The following is a 14,102-nucleotide window of genomic DNA, read 5'->3' on the forward strand; positions in this document are numbered from 1 at the left end:
GAAGCAAGGAACTCACTCTTGTACCAGGAGATGACCTTCCCAGAGTGGAGGAGGATGACAGGCCAAAGAATTTCTCCTCCAGCATAACTGAGTCTTACACTGGAGTCCCAGTGCTCTTTCTGCAATTTCTGACCTTTCCCAGTACTGGTTCTGAAGTATTTCTATTAAGGAGACTGGAAATAAGCTTTTCTCTCAGTTTCCTCCTAGGTTCCTGATTCGCTGATTCCTATTCCACATACTAATCTGGCCTTGGATACTTATTCCCATAGTTTAAAAGCATGCACAAGGTACATTCCTGTAATTCCCTATATATAGGGGCATGTTGAGGGTCCTCCCTGATTCTGTTACTGGGCTGCTGAGCACTGATTCTACTCAAATCTGCAGCTTTTAGCAAAAGCTAATTACCTGCACTTCCTGACCTGTTGGCTGTGCTCTGTGCTGTTCTAAAGTGTGGAATTCATACTGTCCTGCCTTTTGTCTTTCTCATTCTGTCCTTCAGATGATACTCAGGCTCTACAGACATGTGTTAGGAACATTTAATACTCTGGCATAAATGAGCTGGGCTTTGTGCTAAAAGAGGCAATTAGAGTGGGGAATAATTTCTTTTGGAAATTCTTAAGTTTCTATTTATTGGTGAGAGGTTTTTTTCTCCAGTCTGCAGCTGTGAAAATTCATAGAGCTCAAAAGGTTATTTTGGTTTGTGGCAATTAACCACACAGAATACAAGGTTGAAAGCTCCAGTTTAAAAAGGAAGTGATTCATTTTTACTTATAGCCATGATAAGCACCCAGTACTTCATGAAAGGCATTCACTCAGACTTATGTAAGAATTATTTAATCTTATATAATGCTCTTGTTGTGCCAAATCTTGAGAGTTAATGAAAGGACAAATAAAAGCAGCAAGCATGCATGACTGAGTTGGAACATGAAATGTCCATCTACTACTCCTATCTTTTAAGAAGGAAAAAAAGCAGTCTTTTTGCAGGAGAGTCTATCTGTGCTTTTAAGAAATATATAAAAATATATATATATAAAATATATAAAATATATATTTTACACATATATATGATATGTAGAGGAACTTGAAGCATAGTGTACAAGCTACTTGGAAGGGTTTCCTGGGTACTTGCTGAGTCATAGATTCCTGTAATGTGAACCTGAATAACGTAATCGTAGCAAGCAAAAATCTGTTTCAGAGCTAAGGGGAACCTTCCAGCAGACATTAAAATCATGGGAAGAAAGCAAGTATTCCACTTTGTTTTATTGTTTCAGCACACAGAACAAGAAGAGATCACCAACTTAATGAAAAGCACACACCATAAAAACTGTTCAGAAACCTGAGCACCTATTGAGAGCGTCTCTGGTTTTGAACTTGAGCTTTCAGAAGCAGAATGTATCTTCTGGTGTTCAGCCAGGGAAATTTAGACACTACTCACAAAAAAAGAATGAAAAAAAAAATGCTTTAGGTGTTACTCTACTTCATTAGCATGGATGCTGGATTGTAAGAGCTGCAGCAGAATTTCTCTCCATTCTACCCATAAAGGCAAGCAGCCTCAAATCTAATAAGATGGTTTTCAAGAGTGCCTTGCAAGGGACACTGTCATTTGCCAATTCTTGGAGTGTGTAAGGAAGGTCAGACAAAGCATTACATTTTCTTTGCTAGGGATGCTTTGGCATCTTAAATAAATGGACTTAAAATAAATGGACTTTGAAATTTATCAAGTGTGCCTGAGAAGGGTCCATCAAATGCTAAAACACAGAGTATTTATATAAAAAGCAGCTAAAGAAAATTTCCTGAACTTTAGTGATTTTCCTTAAGCTGTTAACTGTTAATGCCCAACATAATTACTTTGAAACAAATTTGCTGTGATGTCTAAGAGGAAGAGCCCAAGGGAGAAGATAGCCAAGGAGACACTGAGGAGCCAGCTTGCTGCTATGTTACTGAGCACTGTGGTTCAGAGCACCAGCTTCATTCCCAAATGCTCTGTTCTAAAAAGTCTAAGCAGGAGGTAGTGGAAAATAGTCTCAGTAATTTTTCCCTTATCACTGGTCATGAAGGATGGATAGAAGGCGGTGCATTATGAAATTACTCATCTAGTGAGCTCAGACAGGAGACAGACTACAGAAGTGGTCAGAGTATTCTGATATTTATTGATTTAAACTGGAACCATGGCACCAGGTGAACACAAACTGTCTCAAAGAGCACCTGCTTATCTGTTACGGTTTGAAATAGGCCTTCTTCCTCTTCAGGAATCCCCATCAGCTTTGTTGCTGTCCAAGAAATAAGGTGTCTTAACAACATGTTTCTGTTGCCCCTCGGACAGTGAAAGCCTGGCATCAGCATGTGTGTCCACCAGTAGGCAAGTTAAAGTGTCTAAATGCTGAGACTTCCATGGAAGAGTTCTCTCAGCACTTCCCACTACTAAGGCAATCATGATCAAAAGAGTTGACCATGACTTACTCTTGCATTGAGCCAGCACTTTTTTTGAGTCAGTCCATTTTGTCTGCTCTCTGGCTTTGCTGTCAAGCTGTCATGGCTTAACCCCAGCTGGCAGCTAAAGTACCACACAGCCCCCCCTGCTCACTCCCTTTCTACAGTGGGATGGGGAGGAGAATCCGGAAAGATACTGGGGGATGTTCTCTTGACAGTGATCTTCTGAGGTTGGATTTAACTAGATGAGTAGGTGCCTTTCTGACTCTCCCCTTAAAAATTCAAGTGAGACTTGTAGGACAGACTAATGCATTCCTCATCTTAAATACAGGCACAGTAAAATTTCCACTTTTTTCTGTTGCAGAATGTATGTAATTTCAAGGCAGGATGTCTGTCAAACCTATCTCTTGGCTACTGTTCCTGACTAGGTTGGAAATTCAGTGGGCAAACACAGATGTTTGGTGCAGGAGGGTACACAGAGAGCAGGCTCATTAGATAATATTTTTGCTTTGCCTTTTCCCCCTGCATTAAGTGACCTGGGTTCTCAGTCTTGCTTTATATTTTAGGCCACCTGACCCAGTTTTTGGAAATCACTGACCTTTGAAAAGGGAAGGTCTTGATGACAGACACATCTTCAAGCAGCAGGTGTAGGTGGCTCATGGTGAAACACCTCAGAGCCTCTGTACTCAGTGCAGACAGGCTCCAACCTGTGGAGTTTCCAGTCAGATTGTGATTTCTAATACTGCCAGGTTGGTTTTTTCCCCTCCTGGGTCTGGCAGCAGAGCTGTAATAAGGTGACAAACCACAGCTTCCCTCCACTCCCAGCAGTAAGGAAACACCCCCATCCATGCTGCAGCAACCATGCTCAGCCAGGCGTGCCCCAACTGCAGCAGCTGTGTCTCCAGAGTGGAGTCTTGCTAATGCTTTATTAGATTATCTGTATCAGTCACAGAGTATCAAGTTTTATGACCTGTCACTTCCAAACTCCAGGGCCCCCCACGCCACACGCCTCCCTGGGAGCCTGGCCAGGCTTTCCCCACACAGGACACTTGGCCTCCCTGTGGAGGGGCACTTCAGGCAGCAAGACCCAAAGGCCACAGCCAAGTGCCGCCTTCAGCCTTGCCAAAAGGTTTCTGAAGGGACTGTGACAGAAAAGATCCACACTGTGATTTTCTTGGTTGCATGGAGTAGTCGGACGTGTGTCACTGGCCATGGGACGGTCTCCTCATGACCCCCAGCTGAGCCTGGACCTCTGACCCCACAGCAGCAGCTCCCTCTGGAGCTGGTACTGGTTCCCTGTTCCTGTCACCAGAGGCCACAGCCCACCAGAGCAGCAAATACAGAGAAACTAAACCAAAACAGAGCTTTTACTTCTTAATCCTGGTGGCAAAGATTCGGGTTTCATGAAGAAAAGCATGGCAGCTGTCACCAGCCCTCAAAACAGATTTGCCAGGCCAAGAAATAAGCCTTACAGATCATTTCTGCATCACTGGAACAAAAGGCAGATCCTGCCATCAGGCAGTGCACTTACTGCTGTCAAACAAACTGGGGGACATGTGACACCCACCCGAGGAGGGGTGTGTAGGTGTGAAGGGAGAGCACAGCTGTTCTCCACACTCCACTGCCCAGAGACCTGCTGGCTGCCCCCGTTCCTGCCTCAGCACCGACCACTGCAAAGAGGGACTGGGCTCCGCTGCAGCACAGGGTGGGAACCAGTTTCAGGATTGCACTGAAGTGTTTTCCGAAGGGGATCTGAGAGACACAGTCATGTCAGAAAGCAGGGGTAAGAGTGAGCTTTTCTTTATGTCTTTTAAATAAAAAATGGTAAGTCTAAAGGGACACTGAGTTTGCTTGTCCTAAGTTCACACCTGTGCACAGCTCCAGCTCTATCCAGCTGTAGCCTCCCTGGCTCACCCTTTTCCTAGTCTGCTGACTGATTGTTCATGAAATGATTTCATTGCCATTTATCATTGTAATAGCTAGGGATTGCCAGAAATTATTTCTGTGTGAAACAGGGCCCTGGGCTTAATATGAGCAATACTGCTGTTCACCATTCATGCAGGTACAAGCACTGGAAGGCCACAGAATTTAGTAATACTAGGAGCATTTGTTCCCCCATTTCTCACCTTTTCTGGGACTGTGCTCCAGCCAGGTTCTGCTCAGGGTGGGAACATGGTTGACAAGGACCAACCCTGCTCTTGGCAGAACTCTGCCAAGGCTGCCAGCTGCTGCTTATCACACACAGGCAGTGCAGGGACTCTGCTCTTACAGGTTCTCTGAGCCTGAGTGTGTTTGGTTTTAAGTTAAGATACACATAGTCATATCTCACTTCCTTTTTACTGTAATTATTCATTTTAAATGTAAGGAATTCAACAAGGAATACCACTTACACACTGTAACTCTGTATTCAGTGAGAAATTTTACCCCAGTTTAATTTTGCATCTTGGTTACAAAATCAGAGAGACAGCATCAGTTCATCATCAGTTCACCCCATGTAAAGCTGGAATAGAGAAAAGGGTCATGTGGCCCATGAAGATCACACATGTGTGACAGATACCATGTCTGCCCCACAGCAGCACCATTACAGACATCTTCCATGGGTTATTGTGATGGCAGTGTTGGTGTATAAACTGTATTGAAACAGCCCCTGAAAAACTCAGGATGAACGTCTGTGGCAAAGAGTTTTCATGTGATCTAAATTTCATCACCCAGGTAAGAACTGCTGTCATTAGCAGATAAATTCTACATATAGAAAGGCATACATGTGAATGGCCCTGCAGTGAAGTGTCTGAGTGACAAGTTCCCTATTACCAACCTCCTCTTGTTCAGGCACTGAGCAACACCTGGAAGTCTCACTCCAATGGACAAGGCTCCATGTGACATGGGAGCATGGTACGAAGATGCTGGCAATTTAAGTGGGTTTTTAGTGTGTTAGTTGTGCTCTTTGTCTTTGAAGAGAAGGGAGGCTCTTTGCCTATGTGCAGAAAGCCAGTGTTTGTGAGAAAAGCAGAAGCTGAGATTTTGCTTAAAGCAGCATCATTTACTGACTTAAAAACTCAGGTAAAAACCTTCAGCCAAGCTCAGAAAGCTGTGAGACTTTCTGAAGAGTTTTCACTGCTTTGGTGCCACAGAGAGAGCTGGTGCTGAAAATCCAACATTATAGGGTAGCATGTTCCAGGTGCATTCCTAGGAAATATCTCCCATTTCACAATAAAGGAATCTGGACCACATCCTCTTAAGAACACAATAACAGGAACCAAAGCACTCTAAGCAAGGACAGCTGTGAGGTTCACATCAGAATCACGCTCCCACTGTGAATCAAAACACTAATGAAGGCAAACTCCCTTCCCAGCTCCACAGTCCAAGACTCCCTTCCCTGAGCACAGCCATTTGACAAAGAATCTTGCCTGATCCCTTCAGATATACATTTAAGGAAGGACACAGTTGTTCAGGATCCTACTGTGAGGCTTTAAAAAGTATATTTAGCACATTTGTTACTAATTATTTGCTGCAGGATTGATTGGATGACAAACAACTACAGCAATGACCATGGAGACAGACTCAGCACTTGGCAGCAGGGCCAGAGTTGCTAAAATAACACTGTTCTGCACTTTCTTTTCCCCAAATGGTTACTGCTGCAAGGCAGCTAGCATTTAATTCCACCTTACAAACACATAATCTGGAGGTACAACCATCCCCCTCACACAGGCACATTCAAAAGCTCTGCTGGACTCAGACTGGTAATGCTGTCCCTTGCAAATGCAAAGAACAGAGACATCAGCATTCTTTTAAACTAGAAGAAATAAAGGTTGGATTCAAAATCAACAGGTTTTGCATAAGCTGAGAGCAGCTGGGTGGAGTACAGACACTAATGCCACTGCTCCAGTCCTCTGCAGCCAGAGAAGCAATAGGGCTAGCAGAGGGGCTGCAGGGCCAGAAAGTGTCTGGCATTGTGCAGTGTAGGGAGAGCTGCTGTCAGTGCAAGTCTCATACACAGTGATCAAAGTCTCTGTGAGAATTAAATGAAGCTTCCTGCACACCTGCTCAATAGTCACTTGGCACCAAAACTCCAGCCAACTCTACAATGCTTTAAAGACAGTAAGCTACCAATCCAGCCCACCACACCTATCCAAGAAGTCACACACAACTAGCCTCTCCTCATCTCTAGACTTTGTTTCCTTATTTATGCCAAGTTTTGCTGAACACTATTTATCCTTATGTCTTTAAATTATATAACAAAAAAAAAAAAAAAAAAAAAAGAGAGAAAAAAGATGTGTAGACTACACTTTTCTAGCAGCATTAACATAACTGAAAAGCTTTAGGTCCTTTCCTTGTTAACAGTGATTTCTCCAAACCTCTCAGCATATTAGTGAACACATGCTACCTAATGGCCCCAGTTGGGATTGCAACTGGAACCACAGGGTTTCTGCTGCACATTGACAGCTGGAGTTTGCATTTTGGTTTTCTAATCAGTAATTTCCCACCATCCATAGCCCTACAACCTCTTACCTTCTTGCTCACAAATATTTGCAGGGTTTGAGCCTGTCTGGGAAGCTGGAGGAAGGAAGAATCTGCTCATTTAAGAAAAGGCCTCCTGTGGCACATATGGGGCAGGGAAACTTCGGCTGTAGTGGTGAGCAGTGCAGCAGCTCTGGGGGAGGCAGGACTGGCCTTTCAGTCTTTCACAGCTGCAAACTGGAGTTTGTGTCAGCTCAGGCAAGTGTGACTGGCAAAAGCCTTAGGGCAGCCATGGTAAGTAACTTCACCTGATACACTACAGTCACTGTATCCTGGTTTGGAGTGAAATACTCCTGCCTCCCTAAGTATCTTAATATTAAAATCTACAGATCTAAAAAATCGAGAAAGCTTTGAATTGACAAGTAAAAGAAAATCCATGCTAGGCTGACACCAGCAGTGATTCCATTAGCACAGGGCAAAAATATGTCTGTTCTGATCCAGGTTGAACTCAGTCTACTTCTGTATTCCCTTAAGTGGCTGCCAGACCTTCTCACAACTGGTGCTGAACAAAACAACAGAGCAAAATTAAAGTTTGGGAAAATTATAAAGTAATACCGGGATCTCTTTTCATTCCAACAAGTGAGAAAGAATTCTTTTTAAAGTAATTTTTTTCTTCTTGCTTTTAATACAAAATGTGAGCAGAGCCCTTGAGAGGTCATGGGCGAGGCAACCTTTACAGGAGGGTATGATTAAGGCACAAGCCATCAGGAAAGAGTAGCTTCAATCACCAGATCACTAAGATGATGTGGATGAATCATCCCCATTTCTGTGCTGCACATTCTCCCAGGTAAACAGAGAGAATGACACCTTTGTAAGGGAAGTTTATGATCAGCAATATGGAGGCATTAAACTGAAAATAATGAACAGTATCTCTGCACAGGGAACAGGATTGGAAACCCAGAAATTCTCCTAGATGCTCAGTATTCTCAATGGAGAAACATCAGTGCTTTTCCCATTGGATGGTGTGTAAAGGTTGATGTGAGGAAACATGAAATTAAGCCCCAGTGACATGTGCCCTTCCCTTTTCCAAAGACACATAAAACATAACTCCCCAAAATCTCCAAAAAGGGGATTTGAACATTTTCAAGACTTCTAACATACAAAACCTCCCTGGTTTTGTGAGACTCCCAATGTAAACAAATATCACTGTTGAGCATATAAAATTAAAAGCAATTTAATTCAGAAGTAAAACGGGAAGATTTCTTGTTTCAAATGTTTCTCTGTTTGAAGAAACAATTTCCTCTCTCACTATTCCATTTCCAGCAGTACTTTTGCTTCTGTCTATAACCGTGTAAAGACATTTTAAAGCTTTAATTCATTTTGCAATTCTGAATAGCTTTCCTTAATTGCTCATGTCAAACATCAATTTCATGTTTTTAAAAAATTTATAAAACAATTCTGTGCTGTCAGGACGAAAAAGTTCAGATTATTAATTGCATGTAAACTCCCCATGCTAATGTATTTCCTGTCATTCACTTCTGGCAGGAAACTATTTTAAAGAGGCATAGCATTCATACAGTAGTTCAGTGTTTGCATTCACAGTACATTTTCTTGCCGTTCCCTCAGCTAAGGTAAAGAAATCATCAAGTTACCCAGTTTGGAGGGGTTTCTCACCACCAGATGCCACACTGAATGCTCCATGTCACAGCTCAATGGTAAGGGCAGCAGCACAGAAGACAACTGAGGCTGTCTGTCAGCTTGACTGAGGTTCTTTGCATCTTCACCAAATACAAATTCACATGGCCAAACTAACAAGCTTGCAATGTACTGCCTTGTACTTCCATTAATAGCTGTGTGATTAATTGGTTACAGCCCATTATATTAGAACAAACACAGCTAGGAATTCTGCTTAAAGAGAATGAATCAGGATTGGGCTGCAGGCCGAGTTTAGCAAGGATTTTCAGCAATTCATAAATTCTTAAGGTGAATGAAATGGAAGAAAAAAACTAAAACAGTTTCAAGGAGGTCTGACATACAGGGATTCAACACCAGTCTCACAGGACTCAGTACCATGAGCCTAAATAAATACATACCTTTGGCAGTCCACGGAAAATAAGGCAGCCTAATTCTGCAGTGCTTGTTTAGACAGCACTTGCAGCCATAGTGCCAGAGAGGCAGTGACTGATTTCCCATCACAAACTCTCACAGGAGTTCTTGTTACACAAGATTCCAGAACTGAATTTATGGCTCATGGGGCTTTGATATCCCTATTCCCTTTCCCAGCAGTATTTATTTCAGACCAGATGACTACCTGACCCTCTGAAAGACCAGCTTTGAATTGGGATAGGGGAAGCCACAAACATAACTACTGATAAGGCATTTAAACACTAAATCCTTTTGCTCTAATATGGAGTTGCATGGTTAGGTGGAGACACTCCACAAATTCTGAAAGAGGGATTAAAATGTAGCATGTTGCACTGCAGAATTTCACACAGCTTCACTACTTTGTATTGACAACTTCACTCTACATCTTTGGGGAACTAAAAATCTGTTTCCTTTCATGCTCAAGTATTTTGTACTGCATACAAATGGGAACATTTATGCCTGTTCATTCTAGGTGGAAGCATAAAAATTACTAACAGGACTTCTGCCAGAAATTTGAGTCAGAGAAGCAATATGATGTCTTCTGAATAAAGAACATTTGCTATGTTCATAAGCTTTTCATATTTGTGGATTGTCATGAGTGCCTTTTGGTGTACAACATCGAAAGGGTGAATTCTTGGGCCTTCTAAAATGCAAGCAAGAAGAAGTGGTCTATTGCTGTTCCCCTACAAATTCACAGGACTGCAGTACCTGACTAAACCCTAGACCAGAGATGTATTTCACAATGTCGGTTTTTAAGCCTTCCCAGTTTTCAAGGTAGGATGAGGCACAGTTCAGCTATTCCAATCAATACTGATGGTATTATGTGGCCACCAGTACTAAAATTTTTTACAGTGAGTAATACCTTTGATTCTGAAACCCCAGACAAGGTATATGCACAGTACAGACATAGCTGGCACAAGTCCTAACAAGTTTTATATTTGTTCTCATGTTTTCTGAGTTGCAATATCTTCTTGGTACGTTGTAACAATCAGAAAGCCCATGTCAACTTCTTGTAAAATCTGAAGCACCCACATCTTTACTGTACAAAATACAGATGAGGCCAATCCTGCCTAATTTTCTTTCCTAAGTCATCATGTATATCCCTGGCTATGATGTTACATGCATGAGTGAAGATAGACTATCAGCAGGCTACCAGGCCTGTCCAGCCCTCACCAAAGCTGACAGGAGCCTTTTAATCTATAGCAAAGTAAGTCTGAAATAAATTTTTCCTCTAGGTTTGACCTACAGACCTGCATACATATAGGAGACTATGTCCTGCACTAGTGGAACATTTGGTACACATGGCGAGGAAGAAATGTATCAGTCCCGTATCTCTGATGGGTTGATGTGCCCCCTGTATAAAATCTACAACAGATTGTACTCAGGCTTCCTTCCAATACTGCAACCTTTAGGAATTAGCAATTCCTTCCTTCTTGAGCTGCTTATTTACCCCTAAATACTTGGGTACATTTTTGAGGGGAAGTATTCTGAAAGCCTTGATGGCTAGTTTCATAGCAAGAGTCAGCCTTGGGAGTAAGCTAAAAAAGGAAGACAAAATATAAATTGAAGGCATCTCTCTATTCAGTGCCACCAGATACAAAGAAAATCAGGAGAATTATTTTAAGACAAATGAGACAGTGAGGTCAGACTAATTCCTAGTAATCAAGATGCTGGCCACCACTGATCTAAAAGCATGCCTCTAATTTAGTTCTGTTCAATATTTTATGTCTTAAATGTATCTTTCAGTGATTACTGGCATTATGCTATAAAGGTTCTACACAAAGGAGAATTCTTGTCATACTAAACCTCACATTTTAGCATGGTATCTTAATAGTGGAAGATAATGACTCCAGAAGAAAACAAAACCCTCACAAAGCAAGCCATAACCCCAGTGGATTCTGCTGGGGTACCTTCACCATGCCTTGTATTTAACAGCAGTGGGTAATTACTGGTACTTGTTGGAGTCAGCACAAATTCTCATATGCCTGTGCTTGAAAGGGAACATCATTATGTCTTTGTGGTGCTGTCAAGTCAAAAAGCCAGACGGACAGACTGCTGACAGCAGGAACTTGTTACATAGACTATAATTTTCTGACAAAAGTAGCTACATATGTTGTACTTCTGATGCTTATTTTGTGGCATGACTGATTGAGACAATAGTAAAAAGCATAGTCATGGAATATTAAACGGTAATTGATCTTAAAAGTGGCTCTATCTATGCATTGGTGCAAGTATTAAAGATGAACAAAACCTGTTTGTCAAACTCCCAGACTGAACTTTGATGCAGCTGCTTGGTAGAAAGCATTCTTTTAGGAAGAGACTGGAAAGCCCAGATATATGAAACCCCACATTCTACACAGATACACTCGAGTTGCCCATAGTACATTCAGCTTTTGTATTGTTAGTTATTTTGAAGCACTAGAGGGGCAAATTAACTAATTTTCTATATATTATCACACCTAGGCTGCTAGAATATACCTCAGGTCACTCTTGCACAATTTTTCAATAACTGACTTCAGATCCAAGGGGACATTATTCAGTGCTAATAATCAAATTAATTGATTTATATTTAATCTCATTTAATCTAATGATTTACAGTTAATTCCCAGATTAAACTCTAAATGTATTACTGATAGCAGAACCAAAACAGTTTTAATGTTACCTTTTTCCCTGGGCCAGATTTAAAAGTGAAACTGTTTCTTCTATTGAGAACAATACAGCAAAATGCAATTACAAAAATGCATTCTGTGGCCAAACTTAGGGCTCAATTGTACAGCTACCTGCATGAAAAGAAAAAAAAAATCAAGCAACAAGATATAAATATAATCTAGATCACTCTTATCATTTACTCTGCCAATATTTTGTTCCAGAATACACGTATGCATTTTCATTGGTTACTTACTTTAATCCCTATGCTAAGTATATACATAAACTCAAATTATGTGCATGGTTTTGTCAGAATATCTTTACGTTTCACATCTGGGCATTTCCCACTTTGCTTCTCTTCCCAAAACATCACAACCATCTTTTGGTAGCGTCTGTTGGACATGGACTTGCTGGTCATTGACTAAGCAGCTTGTAAGCAATTCTCTCAAGACCATTTTAGCAGAGCACCTACAATTATTAAAGTTCATATTTTTCAATCTTCATATTACTGCTTTAGTCTACTGCAACAGCATCTGCATTGTAACAAGAAAGACACTCTCCCTAAAGTGTTCCTTGAAGATATGGGATATCATCACAACTAGAATATATGGGCTTAACTCCATCCTTTCCTACAACTTCCATAATGTTTGATAAATTGGTACCTGCACTGGTGACACTGTGGCAGCACAGTAATTCCTGCACTGTGTATGAGATCAGGAGATACCAGCTCCAATCCCAGCAGCAGCAGAACTGTACTAACACACTGCTGTTTGTGGGCTAATTATGCTTGCATTTCAGAAAACTAATTAGTTTGGGCAGAGCCCTATGCTAAGTTCAGTATCTTACACAGTCATCCACTACATGGGTATTTCTTTCCTTCCTCCACCTTCCCACACACATTTGTCTAAATTAAGGCAGTACATACTGATGGTTTACCTGTGGCCAAAATTTCCATATGGTACAGAATTTTGCTCCAAGATATACTACTACTCTAGAAAGAAACAGAAGTAACAAAAATTATAAAAATCTGACCCTTTGCAAAAAGTCCAAATCAGGATTTCTGTTCAGAATCAGTAAGAGGTAATTTTCAAGCTTGGCCTGACTAATAAAGCATTAAAACCAGCAGTTATGGCAGAAACTATAAAAAACTAATATGTAGTTTTCTAAAAGTATTAATTTACTGGCACTAATGATGATGTATATTATCCTATCTGCCACAAAAGCTGATAATCTGTGATGAAAACTCATTCAGGTTTGTTACAGAATATAAATGTGATGATTACTCCAGTTGAAATCGTTCAAAATCTTAGCATTAATTAGAAGGAAGTAAAATGCCAATGAATATAGAAAAAAAAAAGTTGATCAGCAATGGAAGTATTTATCCCCCCCATGCACACATCCTTAGGAACCAATTCTGAATGTACTTATCCTGCCAAATCAGTTATTAAAGGTAAGGTAATGCATATTATATATATTTTTCTGAGTTTGAAATCTGATTTCATAAATGTCTACAACTTTCACATAGGATTTTTTTGGCCTGGCTTACCTTTTTGTCCTTTCTTTCAACCAATAAAACTTGTTCTATGGAAACAGGGAATTTAACCAAAGAAATGGGAGACCCAAAGCCAGAATCGGTTACTTCCATATTTGTTGCAAAAATCATTCAGTCAGCAAACAAAACCAAAAACTTCCAGCCAATTTTTGCTTGAAAGTTGCCCACAAAGGGACACACAAAGAGATTGAGTTTTGGGACTACCTGCAGGGAAGTTCTTTTCACTGTAACACAAATGCAAACAAGCACTGTCCTACCAGCTCCCCTTCTCAAGGGCACAACAGGGAATCTCAAAGTAGGTCAGTTTAGGAAAACAGTAACAAATTTCTTTAAATCAATTACTTTTGGGTTGAAGTTAAACAAAAACAGGGAGAACTGAGAGTACAGATTTTCAGCTCTTTTAGACTAAAGGTCAACGTCAATTTCTCTCACACACAGCTTAAGCTGTTGACATACACCAAAGAGTAATTTTGACTGCTAACAAATGTTGCCTTCACATAGCTGTACTACTTAGACTTCACTAAATCTCCATCATTGTTTTAAATGCTGCTCTAACATTCTATTGCACTTAAATAGGAAGTAAATAGTCCATTATAGCAAAGAGTCATTTCTTAAAAATTATGTTGACTATTCTACAGATTAAATCAAAGGAACAATATTCATTTGAATTTAAACACTTTTGATAGCAGTTCACATTAGAGAGAACTGCAGAAGATCATCACTGGTTAAATGGTTCAGTCTTTTTTGCTTCTAAACTGTAGGGTCTTATCTCCCTATTAATTTTATTTAAGGCGTCACGAATTATTCATGGTTATTTCTAATTCATCAGTAATTTTATTATTGTTCCCTCTAATATTTGCATTTATTAGAC

This window comes from Aphelocoma coerulescens, chromosome 8 (assembly GCF_041296385.1).
Source record: "Aphelocoma coerulescens isolate FSJ_1873_10779 chromosome 8, UR_Acoe_1.0, whole genome shotgun sequence".
NCBI classification, from domain to species: Eukaryota; Metazoa; Chordata; class Aves; order Passeriformes; family Corvidae; genus Aphelocoma; species Aphelocoma coerulescens.